Raw genomic sequence first — 24,813 nt, 5'->3', positions numbered from 1 at the left:
ATGAAAGTTAGTAGTTAGACATTACAATAGAACTTGTAGTCATATTAGATATGTTTTAAAAATTGAGCAGAGATGTTTTAGACAGGTCATCTTCAAACCCTTCAGAGATCTACAGAATATGGCATTTAAAATGTTTTAATAACTTAGAAAATTTTTCTTTTTTGAGACATGTCGGCTCCTGGCAGTACCAATCTACTTCAGAGAAAATATGGGCATTGAAGAAACTGCATATGGAGTCAACTTTCCTTGTGGCAAAAGTTAGCCACTGGACAACAAAATATCCTCGGATCAACAGGACAAAATGGACAGACAGAACACGAAACAATGGATTACTGATTCTTGCCAAAACAAGTGTGGTTATGGCTTTATCAAAAGGCATCTTCTGAGGCCAGGACAATATGGCCCCATCCCTGAAGTGGCCTTCGCATCCGGAAAAGGTACAGTGCCTTTTCTTCGAAGCAGCTTAACAGGCAGAGGGCCGATGGATTCTGTTGTACAATGGAACAGCAGCTGAAAGCTCATGCCTCTCAAAGTAGACTGGCATTTAATAGAGGGATGTGGAGAAGAAGGGATGCTGAGATGAAGCCATATATACACAGTCAAGAAGAATGAACAGCTGAATTAAAAAACTGTCAACAATTTCCAGAATTTAAAATCCTGAATCATGACAGGCATTAGTGGAATTCAGGTGTTTCTGGTACGTGGACTGCTCTCACCCAATGTGAGGTTGAACTGTTGACCTTGTGTACATCCTACTTCACAAATGAGTCTGTCAGATACACTAAGCCTATAGGCTGAAGATGATGCCCAACACTGCGGAGAAACCTCAGGTGACTGCCCAGGCAGCTGGCTGTTTCTGTCACCTCACAAATTTTTTGGAAGTTGCCTGCATGCACTTCCTGTTTTTATTTTTGTTAGCTAATATTATTCCCTTCTTGGGTCTCTGAGGGAGTTGAAGATTAGTTAGTTATGGTTGAAGATTAGTTAGTTATAGTTGAAAATTAATTAGGATAGAAAGTGCATTAGATACATCTTGGATTTACCAAAATAGGATAGATAATGGAATTATTTTCTCTGATTTGTCAAATACCTGTTTAGGTATTTATTACTTGTATATATTGTATATAGTTATTGTACTTTTGTATATAGTTTTTCTTTTGTTAGTTATAACCTTTTGCTTTTTTTCTTTTTATTAAAATATGAAAATGGATTGTATGTTAATAAATAAAGTTGTCGGTAAGCTATTGTACTGAAATGTGATTTTGATTGTATGTTAATAAATAAAGTTGTCAGGGTCAGAGCTATTAGAGCCATAGCAAGAGTGTGGCGGTGGTGGCACACGCCTTTAATCCCATAAGATCTCTGTGTGTTCAGGATATAGTCAGCATTGGAGACATATGCCTTTAAGACCTAGGGGGCTGTACATTCAGACAGTGACGAGGCAGTCATGTGTTTGGGTTTACAACCAATGAGAAGGCAGAACAACATACTATAAAAAAACGAACCGACAGGAGGTAGGTCTCTTTTCGCGAAGCTGGGACAGCAGGAGGAAGGGTGAGATTTTAGCTCTGAGCTCTGACCTCTCGGCTTTCTCTTTTACATTGTTTCTGTGTTTCTTATTTAATAAGACGGTTGGTTACATCAATATCTGGCGCCCAACGTGACAAGAATCCATTAAAAACTGCTTGGCTTGGCGGCAGGTCCGCTTTCCCGCAAGGGCGGCAGGCGGCCGCGGCGGCGGCGGCGGCGACGGCTCTTAGTCCGAGCGGCTTCTTAGCCTGGGTCTAGTTCTGCTTGACCTCAGGCTGGACTATCGGTGAGCTGCTTGCTTAAATCCTGCTTGCTTAAAGCCGGTGCTACAAACAACTCAGAGTTGCCCTGCCGAACAGGGCCCTGCCTGTAAAGCCAACGCACGTGGTCGGAGCTTAAGGAAGCCAGACCCAAGCCTTGACTCGGCACAAGAGGGAACACGTGGCTGCATTTAAACTTTAGCCAGCTACGCTTTCTTGTCTCTCTCTCTCTCTCTCTCTCTCTCTCTCTCTCTCTCTCTCTCTCTCTCTCTTTGGATTTACACCTGGGACACTAGGTGGCTGCTTTGAAAATCCCCTCGGATTTCTACTGTTCTACGCAGATTTGGTAAGTCATAACATATCAGATATTTTAAAGGAAACTATCTAAAAGAGAATTTTTTCCACATTAAAAAACAAATGGGTTTTATGTGTACATTGGAAGAAAATTGGTTTTTGTTCGAAATTTTAGGCAGTCTGGCAATGGAACAACTATATAATATTAGTATTGGTGGAATTATGCACCTTATCACTATAATAATCCACATTTTAATATTTAAAAAGATAGTCAATTTAAGTGCCAGGATAACAGCTTTAGAAGAACTTGTTAAACCTGTAAAAATTCAGACAGAAGAAATTAACAGTGAAGTTGTTTCAAGTCGGGATCATAAGGTTGCAGAAAGAAAGCCTGTTTTCACACAGTCACCCTTAATTTATCCTGTAACCGTACAGCAGATGCCTGATCAAATGGCTACACAAAATAATTGGGCTCCAATTGAAATGTTGGATTTAAAAAGGTTTAAGGAGGCAATAGTATCTTATGGCATGCATTCCCCATATGTAAAGCAAATGTTAAACTCTTGGTCAACATATAATAGGATAGTACCACAGGACTGGCGGGACCTTGCACAAGGTGTTCTGGAACCCAGCCAGAGACTTCAATTTCTGACTTGGTTTAAGGAGGAGGCTAAAAACATAGAAAAACAATGGAGGGATAAAGGAATACAAGTTTGCCAGGATCAGCTTATGGGCGAAGGCCAATATGCTTCAGCACAAACACAATGTTTATATGATGTCCAAACCCTAATTTTATGTCGAACGGCAGCCTTGAATGCATGGGACAAAGTTGAGGAACCAGGAAAAAAATCTGAGTCATTTACAAAGGTGAAGCAAGGCCCAAAAGAGTCTTTTACAGATTTTTTACAAAGACTGGCTTCAGCAGTAAAGAGAATGGTCTCGGATTCAGAAGCTGGTAAGGCAATAATTGAATCTTTGGCCTTTGAGAATGCGAATGCAGCATGCAAAAGAATAATCAGGCCATTAAGGGCAAGATCTGCACCTATGGAAGATTGGATTAGAGAAACAATTAATGTTGAAGCTGATGAGCATGATGATACATGGGTAGGAGAAGTAATTTCAAAAGGTTTGAGGAGTGTTAGATGTTTTGGATGTGGAAAGCAAGGACATTTGAAAAGGGACTGTAGACAGGTCATTCCCAGAAACAATGTTTCTTCAAGGAACAATGGCAACAGAAGCCCCTTCCTTCTGGAGTATGCAGAAGGTGTGGTAAGGGAAAACACTGGACCAACGAATGTAGATCAACAAAGGACAGACAGGGTAATCCTTTGCCTCAGTCTTCGGGAAACTCCCAGAGGGGCCTCGCGCAGGCCCCCAGTGCAAATCCAGTTCAAACCTTTCCTGCAGCCATAGAGGAAATGCCTGCTCTGGAGAGCGATTAAATAACCAAATGCCTATTGGAATAAATCATGCTGGTCAGGATGATGAAACAGAGAGAATAGAAAATTCAGGAGAAAACATAAAGAAAATTTTTTGGCAAACTTCTATTAATGAACAAAGACCAAAATTAACAATAAAAATAAATGGTGTTTTGTTGTCTGGTCTGGTAGACACAGGTGCGGACGTTACCATAATTGCACCAGAATTTTGGCATCCAACTTGGCCTCTTCAGGAGGTAAACGTTCAACTGTTAGGAATTGGGACATTATCTCAGGTGAAACAGAGTGCAAGATGGCTCGAATGTATAGGTCCAGAAGGACAGAGAGGAAAATTAAAACCATATGTGGCTAACATAACTATGAACCTGTGGGGTCGAGACTTGTTGCAACAATGGAATACTCAGATTAACATCCCTCCAATCTCAGAAACAAATCATAAACTAGCACATGTTACTGAGAGAAATATTAGAAGATATTGTTCTAATGAGTGGTCACCAGCCATCCATATTATACAAGAACAGGGCACAATAACTGATGATCTTCCAAAGACACCAACAGCTCTACCTTTAAAATGGTTAACAGACAAGCCTGTATGGGTCCAGCAATGGCCTTTAACAACAGAGAAACTCCAGGCTTTAGAAGAGCTGGTAGAAGAACAGTTAAATGCTCAGCATATTGAAGAATCAACCAGCCCTTGGAATTCTCCTGTATTTGTTATTAAAAAGAAATCTGGTAAATGGAGAATGGTAACAGACCTTAGAGCAATTAACAAAGTAATTCAGCCAATGGGCTCTCTACAATCTGGGATGCCTTTGCCTACTCTGTTACCAAAAGGATGGCCTCTCATAGTTATTGATTTAAAAGACTGTTTCTTTTCAATACCCTTACAAGAAAAAGACAAAGAAAGATTTGCTTTTACAGTGCCTACTTATAATAATTCTCAACCGGTTAAAAGATTTCAATGGAGGGTCCTCCCACAGGGAATGTTGAATAGCCCAACTCTGTGCCAATATTTTGTACAACAGCCATTGGAAGTGATACGTAAAAAATTTCCTAAATCTATAATTTATCATTATATGGACGATATTTTACTAGCTGACTCAAATGCAGATACTTTAGAAATAATGTTTGAAGAAGTAAAGAAAATTTTGCCTTGCTGGGGATTACAAATTGCTCCTGAAAAGATACAAAGAGGAGATTCTATTAATTATTTAGGATATAAAATAGAGCTACAAAAAATTAGACCCCAAAAGGTGCAAATTCGGAGAGATAGACTACAGACTCTTAATGACTTTCAAAGATTATTTGGAGATATTTCTCATCTACGAACTATTGTTGGGGTAAAAAATGATGAACTGACTAATTTGTTCAAAACCTTAGAAGGTGACAAGGACTTAAATAGTCCAAGAGAATTATCACCTGAAGCTGAGAAAGAATTGGCCTTGGTAGAAAAGAAAGTGCATGAAGGACACGTGGATCGTATTGATCCAAAGCTGGATTGCATTTTGGTTATTTTACCTTCTAGGCGTTCTCCTACTGGAATATTAATGCAGAGGGAAGATATTATATTGGAATGGATATTTTTACCAAATAAACCAAATAAAAAATTAAAAACTTATGTGGAAAAAATCTCTGACTTGATTTACAAAGGAAAATTGAGACTTCGTCAATTAGCAGGCATAGACCCAGCAGAAATTGTCGTACCATTAACTAAGGAGGACATTGAAAAATTATGGACAGAAAGTGAACCTTGGCAAAGAGCTTGCAGTAATTTTTTGGGAGAAATTAACAGCAAATATCCCAAAAGCAATAGAATTGATCTTATAAAGAGAGCTGAATGGATCTTGCCTCGAATTGTACGGCAAAAACCCATATCTGGAGTTCGTACATTTTATACAGATGCCAACAAAGAAGGAAAGGCAGGTTACAAATCAGAAAATTTAAGTAAAGTGGTTCAAAGTCCATATAATTCAGTTCAAAAATCAGAATTGTATGCTATTCTGTTGGTATTAATGGATTTTTCAGAACCTCTCAACATAGTAACTGACTCTCAGTATGCTGAAAGAGTGGTGTTACATATTGAGACTGCAGAATTTATCCCTGATGCTTCAGAATTAACTTCACTATTTATTCAATTACAAGATACAATCAGGAAAAGGAATCATCCTTTATATATAACTCACATTCGATCCCATACTGGTCTGCCAGGCCCTCTAGCACAAGGCAATGATGAGATTGATAAATTATTGATAGGAAATGTGCTGGAGGCCTCAGAATTTCATAAAAAACATCACGTCAATAGTAAAGGTTTAAAAAAGGATTTTTCCATAACCTGGCAACAAGCCAAAGAAATAGTAAAGAAATGTCCTACTTGTTCCTTCTACAATCAAACGCCATTACCAGCAGGATGTAACCCAAAGGGTACTCAGAGAAATGAAATCTGGCAGATGGACGTGTTTCACTTTGCAGAATTTGGAAAACTGAAATATGTACACCACACTATCGATACTTATTCAGGATTTCAATGGGCAACTGCTTTGAGTTCTGAAAAAGCTGATTCTGCAATCACTCATTTGCTAGAAGTTATGGCCATCATGGGTATACCTGCACAAATCAAAACTGACAATGCTCCATCATATGTCTCTGTTAAAATGAAACAGTTTTTTGCTTATTACAATATAAAGCATATTACAGGCATACCACATAATCCTACAGGTCAAGCAGTTATAGAAAGATCAAACAGAACTCTAAAGGATATGCTAAATAAACAGAAATGGGTAACAAAAACCCCCAGAAATAGACTGCATAATGCTCTTCTAACTTTGAATTTTCTGAATGCCAATGAGAAAGGAACAACAGCTGCAGAGAGACATTGGATAATAGAAAAAACTACAGAATTAAATCAGCCTATATACTTTAAGGATGTGCTGACCTCAGAATGGAAACCAGGGTATGTATTACATTGGGGACGAGGTTTTGCTTTTGTTTCTACAGGAGAAGATAAGCTGTGGGTACCATCAAAATTGATAAAGGTTCGATTTGAACAAGAGAGACCTCTTAATTGAGGAGGTGATAGTTCATCAACCAGCATGAACATCCAATTTAAACTAACTTGTATCAATAACACATGCCTTTTCATTTAATCAGATAATAACTTGTCAAAAGGAAACATCCCCAAAATTAGTCTTGGGGAAAGGTTTTTGTTTTTGTCTTTTAGGAGAATGAAGGTTAAGGAATCTGAAGAACACTGGACAAATGAGACAACTGAAGAAAAGTGACAAATCATCTATCCCAAGAAACAGAGTGAAACGGTGTATGGGTATATATTATCTAAAAAATTTTATGTCTTCCTAAATGTTTGTTTCTGCTTTTCTCTAAAGATTTAACACTATTGGTTTTCTAATAGTCCCAGTTCAATTAAAATTTAAAGCTGACTTTGGAGTTGGAGAATGGCTCTCTCCTTCTTTAAACTCAAGCATGTTGTTAAAAGGAAAATGCAAACTCCCTGTATCATGCCAGAATAAGAGCCATCTTCTGCTATGGTACAGGACAAAAGCAAAATTAATTAAGGGACTATTCTATTACTAATCTCAACTCTTTGATTCTATTCTGATTCTTTAAACTTTTCTCAAAGTATAAATTTTATATCAAAATTTACAAGATTAATATATATATATACATTTTAAACTTTGTTAAGATATGAATGGTCACATAGAGTACTAACTAATTCTAGAAAAAAGGCTAGCTGCATATATATGTTTTTGTGTTCGAGTCTCTTATCAGTTTTCTGCAGGAAATCACGGCCAGGCCTAACATCAACTGAAGTCTCCAGAAAGAAGATGGGGCCCCACAACAACAACAATTCCACGTGGACAATAATAATATCATTAAGCTGACAAACATCATCCACAGATCAGCTTTGAACTACAAGGTGCTCAGAGCAATTTTGAGATGACTAGCTGAGATGATCCAGTCTCAAAGACTACTTGAATAAGGACTTGAGATAAACCCTGAACTTTGGCATTATACACAGACTGGATAATGAAGGATATAGTTACCTCTCCTAGAATTTGACAATTAACCTAAAATTTTTCTTTCAGGATAAAGAAAACTTCGCCCATACCCAGCAGGAAGCAATTTTAAGAATACGACGCCCACATTCCCAAAGAGGTGGTGTGGGGCGGGTGGTTTTTTGGTCTTTTTAATGGGTTTTGGGTCTGGGATAATTTTCAGTATTTAGGGGGGTTGGTTACAAGTTATTGTCAAGGGTTAGGAAAAAGGCTAAGCAAAGGAGATTAGATTTAAGGTTCTTGTTTAAAAAAAAAAGAAAAAAGAAAGAAAGAAAAGAAAAAGACAATTACTAGTTTTAAATACTTTACATTGGATTGAATTGTTTTATATTGTATACAAATTTGAAACTGATATTGTTAGAAAATGCTATATGTATATTTCTAATTGTATTTATACCATTCATTTAACAATGTAATGCAAATTTCTGATCCTTGAATGTTATTATTATCAACTATTAGGATATAAAGAAATGAAAGCTAGTAGTTAGACATTATCATAGAACTTGTAGTCATATTAGATATGTTTTAAAAATTGAGCAGAGATGTTTTAGACAGGTCATCTTCAAACCCTTCAGAGATCTACAGAATATGGCATTTAAAATGTTTTAATAACTTAGAAAATTTTTCTTTTTTGAGACATGTCGGCTCCTGGCAGTACCAATCTACTTCAGAGAAAATATGGGCATTGAAGAAACTGCATATGGAGTCAACTTTCATTGTGGCAAAAGTTAGCCACTGGACAACAAAGTATCCTCGAATCAACAGGACAAAATGGACAGACAGATCACGAAACAAGGGACTACTGATTCTTGCCAAAACAAGTGTGGTTATGGCTTTATCAAAAGGCATCTTCTGAGGCCAGGACAATATGGCCCCATCCCTGAAGTGGCCTTCGCATCCGGAAAAGGTACAGTGCCCTTTTCTTCGAAGGCAGCTTAACAGGCAGAGGGCCGATGGATTCTGTTGTACAATGGAACAGCAGCTGAAAGCTCATGCCTCTCAAAAGTAGACTGGCATTTAATAGAGGGATGTGGAGAAGAAGGGGATGCTGAGATGAAGCCATATATACACAGCCAAGAAGAATGGACAGCTGAATTAAAAAACTGTCAACAATTTCCAGAATTTAAAATCCTGAATCATGACAGGACACTAGTGGAATTCAGGTGTTTCTGGTACGTGGACTGCTCTCACCCAATGTGAGGTTGAACTGTTGACCTTGTGTACATCCTACTTCACAAATGAGTCTGTCAGATACACTAAGCCTATAGGCTGAAGATGATGCCCCAACACTGCGGAGAAACCTCAGGTGACTGCCCAGGCAGCTGGCTGTTTCTGTCAACTCACAAAATTTTTTGGAAGTTGCTTGCATGCACTTCCTGTTTTTATTTTTGTTAGCTAATATTATTCCCTTCTTGGGTCTCTGAGGGAGTTGAAGATTAGTTAGTTATGGTTGAAGATTAGTTAGTTATAGTTGAAAATTAATTAGGATAGAAAGTGCATTAGATACATCTTGGATTTACCAAAATAGGATAGATAATGGAATTATTTTCTCTGATTTGTCAAATACCTGTTTAGGTATTTATTACTTGTATATATTGTATATAGTTATTGTACTTTTGTATATAGTTTTTCTTTTGTTAGTTATAACCTTTTGCTTTTTTTTCTTTTTATTAAAATAGAAAAGGGGAAATGTGGTGGTAATCTAATTGTACTGAATATTATTTTGATTGTATGTTAATAAATAAAGTTGTCCGGGGTCAGAGCTATTAGAGCCATAGCAAGAGTGTGGCGGTGGTGGCACACGCCTTTAATCCCATAAGATCTCTGTGTGTTCAGGGATATAGTCAGCATTGGAGACATATGCCTTTAAGACCTAGGGGGCTGTACATTCAGACAGTGACGAGGCAGTCATGTGTTTGGGTTTACAACCAATGAGAAGGCAGAACAACATACTATAAAAAAACGAACCGACAGGAAGTAGGTCTCTTTTTTGCGAAGCTGGGACAGCAGGAGGAAGGGTGAGATTTTAGCTCTGAGCTCTGACCTCTCGGCTTTCTCTTTTACATTGTTTCTGTGTTTCTTATTTAATAAGACGGTTGGATACATCAATAACATAATTTTATACAATTCTCCCCACTTTCTTCCTCCCCATTCCCAGTTCCCTTTGTGTCTGATTCAATTTTTTTCATAAACTTGATGACTCACTAATTACATCAGAGAACCATTTAAGCTTCCAGAACGGAGCTTCCCAGCCTTGTGCTGGGAAGGATCTAGGGCTGATCCACTTTCTCACATATAATTCCTGTGGGATCAATTCCATCCTTTTTGATAATGCTTCTGCTTGCTTCATCTTCAAGAACCCACTGGGATTCTCAGCTGCTCCAATTCACCAGCAGCCCACCCTCTCTTCTTCATTCCTTATGCAAATTTGTACATTTCTCAGGAGTCTGTATTTTACTCTTAGGCAAAATGAAAAAGTGACATCTCTGTTCTGGTATTTACTGTAAAAATCACTTTATCATTATAAACTCACAAATAAAACATCATGTATCCAGTTTTACATAGCCACTCAAACCAACATTTGCCAGTCCTAAACATCTCAGTGGACTTCTCTACAGTTAGAATAAACCTTTCTAAAGCCCTGGAGCTCCGTTGTTCTTAGCTATCACTTTTCTTAGGTGTTCACTCTCTCCCTCTCTTGCTATGGCTCTCTCTCCCTTTGCTCTCACTCTCCCTGTCTCCTCTCTCCTTGTTCTCTTCTTCCTCCTCTGTCTTCCTGTCAGTTTCATTCCTCAAAATCCTTACATACTAAGTGTCTTTTTTTTTTTTTTTTGGATGATGTGTATCCCTACTCTCCAAATTATTGCATGTTCTTTCAATAATTATTGTCCTCTTTTTAACTGTGGGTCTTTGGCCAACCCTAATAATGTTTCTTAATTTTAAATTGCTTTATTTACTGCATTTTCACTTCAGTATTTTAAAACTGAAGCACAATAATACAGAGACCAGCTCATATGTGAAATATTGCTTAATATACAAAGTGTTCTAAGCCTATATTTTTAATTTAGAAGGATTTATTAGACTATGAAAGGGAAAGAGAGAGAGAGAGAGAGAGAGAGAGAGAGAGAGAGAGAGAGAGAGAGAGAAGCAGGGGGATGAGAGAATATCATATTTGAAAGCAATACCAGCAAACATCAACAAAGTTCTGGTCTGACATCTGTGTTCCAGCCCTAGTCTCCAGATCTCTGCTGAATGAAATGGTAAAATCAGTACTGCGGCCATCTGTACCAATTAACTGAATGCTAATGTTCTTGCTGTAGCTGATCATCCTGCTCTCTGCAGCACAATAAAGTGCTTGAAAATTCTATTTGCCATTTTGCAAAAAGGGTTAGGAAATATTGATCAAGGCTATAACATATGAATCCATTCAATTCAAAGCAACTGAGAGAAATTAAAACAACAAATATTTTCAACTAAAAGATAAAGGGGTTGGTGGCCTACCAGTTAAGCATAACTGTAGACAGTTGTTACTTCCTTAATTGGGCGACTGGGGAAATCTCTTTATCTGTGACCATTCAATGGGCAGGGTCAAAATATTCATTGGCTACATTGATGTGTAATCATAGGTTTGTTACCCACAATTCTTCATGTTGTTTCCAAGGCCATATATTTCTGGTTTTATATAGACAAGAATACTATTTTTTTTTTCTGATAGATTGAGAATCATTTATATTTCTGTGAAAAACACTTCACATAACCTGGGTATGCAGTGTTGAAAAAAGGTTATAGAAGCTGATAAAACAAACGTTGGCATGAATGATGCTTCAACAGCCAGTAAAGCCATGCCTTTAGAGATTAGACTGATCCTAGCGTCCAGGGAGAATACTGGTACCTTATGGTCCTTTAGAATGATTCTTCAATTCCTCTGAAGTTATCAGGAGTCCCGTGGCTATTTCACTCAGTCTACTGTCTAGCAGATGCTTGCTAGTGTCTGCCATTTCATATGATTGTTTTTTCAATGAAAACTTTCTTTACCAAACTAAGTAGACTTTATCCATCAAAAATCTGTCATGCAGTAGGAGGGGAAAATGCAACTTTCAGAAGATGAAGAGAGCATTCCTTCCAACACATTGCTACATTGGAGAAAAATAATCTAAGTTAAGATTTAGCTTGCTTCTCCAATAAAACATTGAAGCAAAATCAGCAGGGAATTTGTATCTGCCAGAATGCAGTTATAGTGACAGATATAGATACTGCAATCTGGTTTCTTTCTAATTGTTCTGTCATTCAAAACATTTGTGGGAAGATTAATAAGGAAAAGGGAAACACATGATACTTAAGAATGAGAAAGGCAAAAATACAAAGTGAAAAACAACCTATCCCCCAGTCGCCCGTTTCCTACAGTATTGCCTTTGTGTCAGTGAATTTCAATATTGTGTTAAGTACAACTCTGTTGTACTATAATAATAGAGTCTTTCAAAATACCAGAGACTAGGACATGAGTTGGGCCTCCATATTTTATGATGTATTTCCCCAGGCAGCTTGGCTTACTGCACCTCATCTCACTCGGCTTTAGCTATGGAAGGAAATATTAAGAATTCCATCACTGCCTGAGAGGTGAAATATATCTCTGAAGGCTCCATAACGGCAGGAATGGAAATATTATAAAGATTTCACATGGAAATCATAATACCATTCCATGCTTATTCTTTAGGTTGAAGAGCAAATGCTAAGGAATCTGTTCAGAGAGTAAGCTTCAAAAAAATATTGTTATGGATGGCTTTAAATACAATCTAGAATATAGTATCCCTGACTTTGGATAATGTAGCCAGAAGCATGTGATATTCAAATATGAAAAAGACCAAATATAATTTGGGGAATACACTCCTTGCTGTTTGGTATCCAATGATACCAATAATTTTCTCTTTAACAGCATGTACATAAAGTTGTTTGAGGGAGTTATAGGAAGTGCAGGTCTTTGATTTCCTACACCAAGCCCTAAAGTTATTAAAACTGCTTTGTTTTTAAATTTCATTCAAATCTTCGAAGTTTCCAGATTAGAATAAATTGTCTTCTGTAATATATTTATGGCAGTGTGAAAACATCTTTGCATTTGACACTTACAAAGATAAGTGACCCAAACAGTGACATACAAGCACAGAACATTTTTCAAATAAATGGATTATTAATCATTTTCAGAAATAAAAGTGATAGCATTTTTATAAGCTTATGCTTGCAAATCTTTCATTTCTCTTAATGAAATACATCCACATGATTCCTTTTCAAAGCTTTTCTGTTTTTTTTTTCTAGAATGCTAATTCCCTTTTAATTGGTGATCTAATGTTACAGGTTGAACTGTGCCCTCAGAATTCTTATTTTGAAATCCCAACTCAAAGGATCAAAGAATGAGATCTTAACTAGAGATAAGATCTTTATGAGTCAAGTTAAAGTGATTTTACCAGAAATACATGAATGTAATTTGAGTCTTTATTTAAAAAAGGGAAACTCAGAGGCCTATATACACACAGGGAGAGAGCATGTAAAGATGAAGCAGGCATCACAGTGATGTCTCTGCCCTGCCAAAATTTAGAAATGAAACTCAAAACAGATTCTCTCTTCCTATTGATCTTCATAAGGAAATATCCCTACATGTAATTTTATGTTGGGTGTTTAGCCTTGAGATTTTATATATACATACATATATATGATGCTTTATATAAAATAGTACTTTAAATGAAATTATATATGTATTTATATAGCTTATTTGCTTAAATTAGTCAGTACATGGTGTTCTGTTATGTCAATTCTAAAAATTGTGCATTTGCTTGTATTTTTAGATGACTATTACCCAGAACAAAAAATTATCATTTAAAACATGCTATGATTATTGTCATTTTATCTGAGAAAATAGCATTTTATTTTAGAATAATTTTTCTTATCAAAGTGAAAATCCAAAATTTTTCTCAGGTTCACTGCAGGTATGGCAACAGAAGATAGTTTTCCAGTAAATTTCCAGAGCTTTAATGGAAAATAACTTTTGTCAGCTTTCAGCTCCCAGAAGTTTATATCAAAATTTACTGGTAAGAGAGAGAGGCTGTTTCAAAGACACTTAAATTGTCTGCTTAATGTGATTTTACAGGCATACAGAAGTTTATTTTTATCTTTGAGAAATTCATAAAATATTTTTGTATCATATTCTTTCCCCTACCTGAACAGCCAATTTTCTCACACTTCCCTACTGACCAAACCTTGTGTTCCTTCCATTCCTTAAAGCACAAACAAAAACACAGAGTTCTATTGATGTTGCCTGACTTATCCTGAGCATGGTTGGCTCCTGACCTGGATTGTGGCTGAAATACCCAGTGTCACTGGGTATTTCATTGAAGAAAAACAGATTTGGGCTCTTCCAGAAGTTATCAATTGTGAATTGATTCCCAGTTAGTGATGGAACATTGTAACCATTTCCCCTCCCCTATCTGGGGATTTTTGAAGATCAACTTGTGTTATAAATTTGTTTTCAATTATAATAAGTGAGTTTATCAAAATAGAACTTGAAATTTCTTGTGAAACAGTAAATAAATAACCCCATAATATATGTTTTTGAAGTTATCAGATTGTTATATATTACATTTATAAAATATCTTGTAACTGTAAATACTTTAATGCTTCTCTCTCTCTCTCTCTCTCTCTCTCTCTCTCTCTCTCTGTGCAGTTGTTATTACTGCCATTTAATAGAAGGATATGGGGAAGAACAGGATGCTGAGATGAAGCCACACACACACACACACACACACACAGCCAAGAAGAATGGACAGCTGAATTAAAAAAAAAAACTTCAACAATTTCTAGAATTTAAAATCCTGAATCGTGATATAACACTAGTGGAATTCAGGTGTTTCTGGTACATGGACTGCTCTCACCCAATGTGAGGTCGAACAATTGACCTTGTGTACATCCTACTTCACAAATGAGTCTGTCAGATATGCTAAGCCTATAGGCTGAAGATGATGCCCCAACACTGCGGAGAAATCTCAGGTGACTGTCCAGGTAGCTGGCTGTTTCTGTCAACTCACATTTTTTTTCTTGGAAGCTGCTTGCATGCACTTCCTGTTTTTATTTTTTATTAGGTAATATTATTTCCTTCTTGGGTCTCTGAGGGAGTTGAAGATTAATTAGTTATAGTTGAAGATTAGTTAGTTATAGTTGAAGATTAGTTAGGATAGAAAGTGAATTAGGTACATTTTGGACTTAGCAAAATAGGATAGATAATGGAATTATTTTCTCTGAATTTGTCAAACACAAATGGACTAGACATTGATTAGGTATTTATTTCTTGTATATATGGTATATAGTAATTGTACTTTTGTATATAGTTTTTCTTATGTTAGTTATAACCCTTTTCCTTTTTTAAAAAATAGAAAGGAGGAAATATGGTGATATTTTAATTGTACTGAAATGTGATTTTATTTGTATGTTAATAAATAAAGTTGCCTGGGTGTCAGAGCTAATAGCAAGCCATAGCAGAAACTGAGCGGTGGTGGTGCATGCATTTAATCCCAGCACTTGGTAGGCAGAGCTAGGCAGATCTCTGTGTGTTCAAGGATATAGCCAGCATGGAGACACACGCCTTTAATCTCAATACCAACCATAGAAGACTTGGAGGTCTGTACAGACAGGCAGTGATGAGGAGGTCATGTGGTTGGGTTTACAACCAATGAGAAGGCAGAATAGAAAGTCTATAAAAAAGACAGACAGGAAGTAGGTCTCTTGCTGAGAAAGATAGCAGCGGCAGTAAAGGGTAAGATTTTTAGCTCTTAGCTATCGCTCTGACCTCTTGGGCTTTCATCTCTGCATTGGCTCTGTGTTTCTTATTTAATAAGATGGTTACATCTACATTTCTTCTCCTATTTAGGCCCCTGCAGATCAATTCAGGTTCTCATAGCTGGCAACAAGCACGTTTACCTGCTGAGCCATCTTGATGGCCCTAGAAAAACACTTTATAAGTTTTTTTCTAAACTATATCTATATGTGACAGTATCTTAGGCAATGTTTTTGCCAACTAGTCAGCATCCCCAAAGGGTGGTTAACTGAAGGGAGCAACTGATGATTACACAGGAAAAAATTTCAAACAGGTGAAGTAAAATGAAATATTATGTCCTGTTTTATGTCTGTTTATTTTAGTCTCTGTACTGTTGTTTGTGTGTGCGTGTGGCATATGAAAATAAACATCCTAGTACCTTAAATAAAACTCCAACCTAAAGTCGTCTCTAACTCAACCTCTGATTAAATTTTAAAGTCTTCAAATTAAGTACGTTTGGAAAAGTTTGCATATTGTGCTCTGAGGTCTTGCAAGCTCAGCACAATATTAACACATAAGACCTTAATTTTTACATTGCCTTCTGTCTCTACTGCAAAATGCTCCAATAATTGTATTGAACTTATTAAAATGTCCTTTTCAAAAACTACCCATCTTTGTGAGTAAATACACTCTCTATAACTGTGGTTGAGTTACTATTAACTTCAATATCCAATTTAATACACAAAACTTCACTTAATTAAAATGTTTAAAAGAAATGATTGCCTAGTCTAACTATTGAAGAAAAAGTCCTATTTCATATTTATTTTATTATTGTTGCAATTATCATTTTGGCATTATTAATTTTAAGAAATGTGTGGACATCCATTTCAGATGGCCTAATCTGTAAACAATAAGTATGTGTCATTAAAATCCTTTCCTTCTAAATCACCATTTCTATTTGTTATTCAAAAGATTTGAAGTTGCTGCTCGGGCACTTGTGTTTTTAATACAGCATTATGTAATATTTGGTCCAAAACTATGTGAAATCAATGAGAATACAGAATTTTTGGTGGTGCTTATTAAAATAGAAATCTCTTGTAATGTAATTTTGAGTCTTGTCCCCTCTCAATAAAGATGAAACGTGACTTTCTAAGGCAGACCGGATACAGTGTATGACTTTTATTACCTTCAATATTGAATTTACCAATAAAATGCAAAGAAACAGAACACACAGATAGAATTCCCTTATAATTTTGATACTATTTTTTCACCAAGAGAGAAGTGCCAATAACCTTTGGGTAGTTGCTACTAATGCTGATCAGGCATAAAATTCTCTTTGGGGGACCTAGAGCCAGATATTATTCTCATTGAAAAGACTGATCAATACCCAAATCAGCTGTCTGTTAAAGACTTTCATAAGCAGGAATTTCTTTATACTTGGCTATATTTTCCTGCTGCCCCTTTCTTTTGTGGAGTCTGGCCAGTAGTTGGTATCCTCAGTAACAGGTCCCATGTAATTTACATCCATTCCAAATTGTAAATGTTAGTCTTTTATTTTCTTTCCAATAAAAGACCATCAACTTGAAGAAGAAGAAGGAGGAGGAGGAGGAGGAGGAGGAGAAGGAGAAGGAGAAGGAGAAGAAGAAGGAGAAAAAGAAGAAGAAGACAGCTTATGTTGGAGAGAATGTGGAGCAAGAGGAACACTCCTCTGCTGTTGGTGGGAGTGCAAGCTTGTACAGCCACTCCTTTTCATTTTTAATGATACTTATGATTCTTATGTACAAAAAAAGTATTGTAGTGTACTATTAGTGAACATACACACACAAACAAACTCAAACATACACACACACACACACACACACACACACACACACACACACACACACACACACTATAGACCAGTATGTAACAGAATCTAAATAGGAAATCGAAGTGATACAAAAGAAGCAGAAGGTAAAAATCAGTTCTGTATAACACAATGTAGTTTTTTTCCCCTTTAGTATTTGAATAAACATTCATATTTCCAAACTTTCAGATGGCAAAGCAAAAGCTCTGTGTTCTGGGTAGCTTATTTCTTACAGTTTTAGCAATTACCAAAGCTTATCACAGTAGATGAAGAGATAGCTTTTAGTAAACAATAATGTTTAATTGGGAATCCATTGCTGTGGAAACACTCCCAATTCACTGTGAAAGGAATTTCCTGCCTTCAGAAAGTAATAATGCTTTGATTTTCAGCAAGCCAGTTTGTCTCATATTAATGTTAATGAATTTGAGATCAGTTCTGCACCTGGAAAATCAATAAGCAGCAGAAATTCTTTTCAATATGAGGCCAACAAGAACACTCTGTAGCCTATAAAATTATCTAAAGATATCACAGAAGGATTAAAATGTCAACTGTTAATTTTCATATTGCATAAATGAGGCATTCAGCATCTTTTGTTGTCCTTGATAATTTTCCTAATTATAATATTAGTCTCTTTCTTATTAACACTATACAATCTGTATACAAAATAAACAAAGGTGGCAAATTACAAGTGGTCTTTCAAAGATCAGATAACAAACTAACTCAAAAGAAAAGATAAAGCAATATCTTGAGATAAAAAACAAGATGAATGTTGCTACTTCTGATTATTTTCTTACCTTTCTTGGCACAAAAAAATGTTTGCTCAACTGATTGTGTACCTAAGTCTTTGTAAGTGGATAACTTAGGTCTTATTGACAGCACACATATCTTTTTAACTAGACTACATGAAATTGGTCAGGACATAACAAAAATTTGGATAAATAAATGATTTTTAATTGTCAGAAAGTCCAACACTGATTAATCTCAGATACATCACCCTAATTATTAAAAATTAGATTGTCCTTTTGAGTTAAATTACAAGACACCAATCTTAATGTCAAATTTTAATTTTAAGATACATTGAATTATATTTGAGAAATAAATGCTAAAAGTTACAATTTTTTTTTTTTTTTTTTGGTTTTTTGAGACAGGGTTTCTCTGTGTAGCTTTGCACCTTTCCTGGAACTCACTTGGTAGCCCAGGCTGGCCTCGAACTCACAGAGATCCGCCTGGCTCTGCCTCCCAAGTGCTGGGATTAAAGGTGTGCGCCACCACCGCCCGGGAAGATTTATTTATTTATTAGGTATACAGTGTTCTGCCTACATGCCAGAAGAGGGCACAAGATCTCATTACAGATGTTTGTGAGCCACCATGTGGTTGCTGGGAATTGAACTCAGGACCTCTGGAAGAACAACCAGTGCTCTTAACCTCTGAGCCATCTCTCCAGCCCCATTATCTTCATATTAAGCATCTCTGCTGACAAAAAAAAAAATAAGGTTTAATGTTTATGATAAATTTCTAGTCTTGGCACTTTACCACTTTACATTTTCTAGGAAAGAATTAAACATACACAGCTATAAATAAATGTGATAGAGATAACATTCAAATTCTAATTTCTTATAATTTTGTTTTTAGTGTTAAAGTCGCATAGGTCTTCAAGAAAAAAATAGATTATTTAAAATGAAAGAATATTAAACTTGCAAAGGGTCCTTTATGTAGAGAACACTGAAATAAAATGTGGGAAAATATAGTCAAAGCTTTACCAATAAAAGATCTGTACATTATTAAAACCATTTCAAGTCTGGTGCACTATCTCTGGGAGAAAAGGTGCTTACTGAAAAGTCTCACAACCTGAGATCAGGATGGAGGAAGACAAAGACTTCCACAAACTGTCCTCTGACTGTGATATATGTACCTTGTCACCTGTGCTCCCACACTCACTAAAAATTAATATACAAGTGGTTCTTGATGATTTCCAAGTTACTAAAAGACTAGATGGATAACTATGTAGATATTAGATGAGTGGATACAGAAGAGCTGAAAATAGGTTTGTCTCCACATAGCTGGACAAATAAAACACATAAAGTTGGTGAGAGAGGATTAAGAAAACCATCAAAACTATCAAACAAGTCTGTTTCAAATACTTGTTTATTTTGCAGAAAATTTATTTTTTGAATGCTACCTTCCAGTAATTTTATTGTAGTTTCAAGTCTTCAAAATCAGCTGTGATATGGATGAACACTTTACAGAAAAAATAACCTGAAATGTGTTATAGGTATAGTATATTTGGCCACTATTAACTTCAATTTTTCTCACATGTATGTAACTTGAAGAATTGATTCTTTAATATGAAAACAGTCATGAAATGTTCCATTTTCAAGAATGAGTTTATTCTTAAATTTTATTTTAAATTATGCTATAATTGTCCCCAGACTTAAGATATTTCAGTTATTCCATAAATTCTCTTTATCTGGATATTATATTACAAATATCAGCTAGGCATTAATAATATAATAAATTATACTGATGATATATCATAAAGTCTTATCACATAATAACTTAGAGGACAATTTAGGTATTTGGATATTGAGATTAGAATAATATGGAAGAACTCTAAGTTTCTTCAAAATATTAATAAATCCTAATTGTTTACATATGTGTATATAAATATGTATACACATATATATGTACATATACATATATATAAATTTACTTAGTAGCTTCAAATTTTAAAGATGTACATATCTCTCATAAGGAATTATATATCATGCAAGGTACATTTATGTAATCAAAAGAGGTTGCAATAATTCTCTCACTACAAAGTTACAGTAGTATAACAATTTGTCAATAATTAACAATTTTGTTCTGTTTCTTACAATTCTATAGCCCATTAAGACCACATAAATTACAGATATTAAAAATGTATTTATTTAAGCAACTATTTTCAATAAGTGAACATACACAGACTGAAAATATGTAATTTTCCTATGATTACATTGAAAACTCTCCTATAGGCTACATTATTTGAATCAAATACAGATAATGTATTGATGATGCATTTTCTTTTACCTTTTAAAAAGACAGCATTATTAATTTGGGGGTAGACTTTTAATAAAGACTTATATTGATTATTTGATAATTTCATATAATTTATTTGACCATACTCACTCCTAATTCCTTCCAAATATACCCCTACCTCCCTACTTCCCCAATCTGGTGTCCTCTCTCTCTTTTTAAAATTTAATTACCTATTGACTAATTTGTGCTGTCTATATGCTGATGGGTGTTGATTGACTCATCAGGAGTCACACACTTAAAGAAAACTGATTCACCCTTTCCAGAGGCCTTCAGCTTTCAAATACCTCCGCAGTCAGGATGGGAGCTCATAACTCCCTTCCCACTCCATCTGCAGTGCTGACTGGATGATCTTGCACAAACCTTGTGCAGGCATCCGCAGCTGCTGTAAGTTCATAGTGCAATGGTCCTGTCATGTCCAGAAGACACTCTTTTACTTAACTATTCCACCCCAACATTTGGTCCTTACAATCATTCTGTCTCCTCCTCCATGATGGGCCTTATGCCTTGAGATTAGATGTCCCATTTTTCACTGAGCATTCCATGAGCACTTATTTTCTGCACCGTAAATCATTATGAGTTTCTACACTGCAGAGGTATATTATTTCGACTAATGACTTTCTAATAGGAAAACTCTTCAGCAGAGCAAAATGGGCAAGGCCTCTTCATTAGGTCATGCATCAACTGTATAGTTGGAATTAATCTCAGATTTGGTGGGCTTCTTATAAAAGCATTAGAATCTACAAAGGAGGCTACAAGAGGCACAGTCACCATCTGCTACTTCAGTTAAGAGATGATCACTAAGGATTTGCGGAATTTGAAAACTTCAGAAAAGATTTGAGCAACAGCATTTTGAATGGAAATATCAAGACCACCACAGGCATACATTTTGGTTAAAAATAACTCCCAAAGGAAGAAGGCATTAGGCTTCATAGCTGTGCTTTAACATAGACTGGGAAGGAAAGAAAGGATAAAATACACTCTCCCTGGTAGCTCCCTGCTAAAGTAAAATGCAACTCAACCATGAAATAATTTATTTTTATTTATTTATTTATTTATTTATTTATTTATTTGTTATTTATATTACTTCCACCTTGTTAGTTTAATTCAGTTCCTCTTTTATTCCAGATAATCAGTGGAGTTGTTCTCCCTTCCATCAAAGAGTTTCAGAAATTTCAAGTTCCTATTTGATTGCTTATTAAATGTTTGTCAAAGGAGGAGCTGACTCAGATCTGTTAATTGGTGAGGCATCCCAGATCCTGTCACACTGACTTGGCCAGAAGCACAGCAAAATAAAGATCTGCTAATTAGTTCTGCGAGTCTGTTACAAGTGATCTCACAGTGAAAATGTGCACAGAAAGTACTGGAAATGCTCTTCGTTTGTTTATTTCTCTACTTTCCTCTTTAACTGTGGATTTTTAAGACATATACTTTATGCAAAGGAGTGCACAGTGCCTTAGTGATTTAAGAAGTTTTGCTGACTCTGTCAAATAAGATTACCCTCACATAGAAGAAATATTAAGTGATTCATACATTCTGAAAATAATAGCAGTTTCAAATAGAAGTATTAAGATATAATACAGCCTTCTAAACATGTGATACTTCTATTAGATGAACTTCAGAGTACTTCATTATGTTAAAAGAACAAAAGTCAATTAGCTATCCAGGCACAACTACAAATAAGCCACTACAATAAAATACCAATCATGTAACCAATATCTAATAATTTTCTGCAGTTATTGGGGAATTGATGCTAATTTATTTAAATGCAGTGTGATCCCAAATTTGCTAACTCTATTCTCTTTGGTAAAGGTTACCATTTTTTTTAATAGCAGAGGGTCTCAAAATTCTGACAAAATCCTAGTTTCTGATAGCTGGAGAAACAGTTATTGTTGGAATTAAAGTGTTGAAGAATATAATTATTTAATAAATATTTTTATTTCATTAAAGATAGGAATATCTTCTGTAATTTCTTTTTGGTTAAAAAAAAACAAGTAATCTGTGATGCCTTTCTACAATCAGAACAACAACAACAAAAGAACAATGATTGGGCAATTATGTGCCAATAAATAGTTCCTGAATATTATTGCATATTTTATTACTTTTACTGAGATGGTTATTGAAGTGCACTGAGGATAAGTAACTTATTCAAGGTCACACAGGATGCCGGTGAGGTTTGAATCTGTGCTGCATGTCACCAATCATGAGCATTACACTGATGTTTTCTGAGTGTTTGCCATATGTTAGGTGGTTTACTAAGAACTTTTGATTCATAAACACAATATGTCCAATTTATGTTTGTAGGAACACACCTTTTTCATTACACTTTAAAGTGAAATCCTCAAAATAAGGGACATTTTTGTGATTGTGAAGCAGGAATTCGTTTCTTAAAAATAACAAGTATAGTTAAGGAAGGAAACATTCTGTCAAGTTCTTATTTGTTTCAGTTTTATCACCTGGTAACTGTTATTTAATTACTTCATATATTTATTTTCTTATCATTTCTCACTTTACATTCATAAAAGGTTTATAAAATTGTAATGTACTATTATAATTTACAAATTGTCTATGTGAAGGACATCTGGAACTTTTCATTGATAATGTATACAAGCTGATATGGGTTTGTGTCACATGTGTATGTGTTCATATAAATGTAGATTTGCATTACCTGTGTCTATGCATTCATCAGAAATTCAGAAAAATCGTTAATATTTGTGTAGTTCATTGTCTATGAATGTTAACTTCAAACAAAAAATACCTTTAAAAGTATAAAACTGTAATTAGTGATATGTATGTGGAAATACCATAATGAAAATTATGCTTAATATGCAACTTGTGAATTGATAGATGCATATAAAATGGATAGCTGGAAAGATTGACAATAAAGCATATATAGAAATATAGACAGATTTTTTTCCTTTGGGCCACCACCTCACCAAAAATGATGCAGAGGCTTATTATTAATTATAAAATCTGGATCTATAGCTTAGGCTTGTCCCACAAGCTCTTATAACTTAACACATTTGCTCTCATCCATGTGCTACCATGTGATTCATGGCTTTTACCTCTCCTCCTGTATGTCTTGTTCCCTCTTCTTCTAGCTGGCAACTGACTTTCTTCTTCCCAGAGTTCTCTCTATCCAGAAGTCCTGCCTATACTTCCGGCCTAGCTATTTGTTATTTAGCTTTTTATTAAACCAATCACAGTGACATATCTTTACATGGTGTAATCAAACATCTCATAACATAGAAAAATGTCAGTGGTTAATTTTAGATGACAGATGCCATCACGTGGATGGATTGTAAAGAATTTTAACTTTGCTACAGATCAAAATTTTTCATAGCAAAATGTTAGAGAGTACCAGTGTTTGTTTGTTTGTGTTTTTTTTTAGCTTTTTATTGATTCTTTGTAGATTTCATGCCATGCATCCCAATCCCACTCATGTCCCTGTCCTCTCTCTTCTGCCCTCTGCCCTTGCAACCCCCCCACCAAATAAAATTTAAAATTAAAAACAAACAAAATAATCTCAGTGTAAGTTGTAGTGTGGCCCAGTGAGTCACACAGGGTACTGTTTAGTCCATACACCTTTACTTGTAAGTGTTCATTGCAACAAGCCATTGGTTTTGTTTGAGTCCTCTGGCTTCTCCCACCCCATTGATAGTCGGCCCTCAGTGGGACTCCTCTTGGATATCCTGTTGCTGCCTGGTGTGATGGTGATCCTATAGCTTTGGATCTGCAGATCAGGCCCCTTCACATGCTTCAGCAGATCAAAGATGAGGTGGGTGTTGGGGTGAACTAATTCATAGCCCTGGTTCTAGGCCTGTGTGATAGCTGGGTTGGATTGCTCACCAGCTTTCCCACATCCTCAACACCCAGGTGAGCTCTCCCGCCCTGCCCCAACTAGTTTAACCACTATAGCAGGCAGCAAGGAGGGGGATCAGTTCTCCTGCTCTCACAACCTTGGATCCAGCTCACCTATGCTCACATCACCAGGACCAGCTTTACAACTGAGTGGCCCCTGGTGGCAACACAAATCATGGACATTCACACAGAACCCAGCTGCTGTTGGACCTCAGACCCCAACATGGTCCTCAGCAGCAGCCTGAGCCAAGATGTTACCATGGCCCTGGTTGGCAACAGAGTTCACACAGACTGGCACAGACCCAGCAGCAGTGTGGCCCCAGGTGGCAACCCAGACCCAGGGCATCCTAGAAACCTTTGATGACAACAGGAACCTTGGATAACAACACAGACCCTGACTACAACAAGGCCACAAACCCAGACATGGCCCTGCTCATAGCCCAGGAGGGCACAAATTTTAATGTGAGCAAATTTAGCAAGAAATTCCACAGCTAAATAATAGCAGAATTTATTCTTAAATATTTTGAAGATTTCTATCTCCTGAGTCCACTACTGGCCTTATTCTGCCATAAGCACTGTTGATCTAGCCTATTGTTGAAGCACTGTTCCATGTGTTAGTGATAAGGCAGAATATAGCAGTCAC

This window comes from Peromyscus leucopus, chromosome 6, assembly GCF_004664715.2.
Source record: "Peromyscus leucopus breed LL Stock chromosome 6, UCI_PerLeu_2.1, whole genome shotgun sequence".
NCBI lineage: Eukaryota > Metazoa > Chordata > Mammalia > Rodentia > Cricetidae > Peromyscus > Peromyscus leucopus.
This window is presented reverse-complemented; position numbering follows the sequence as displayed.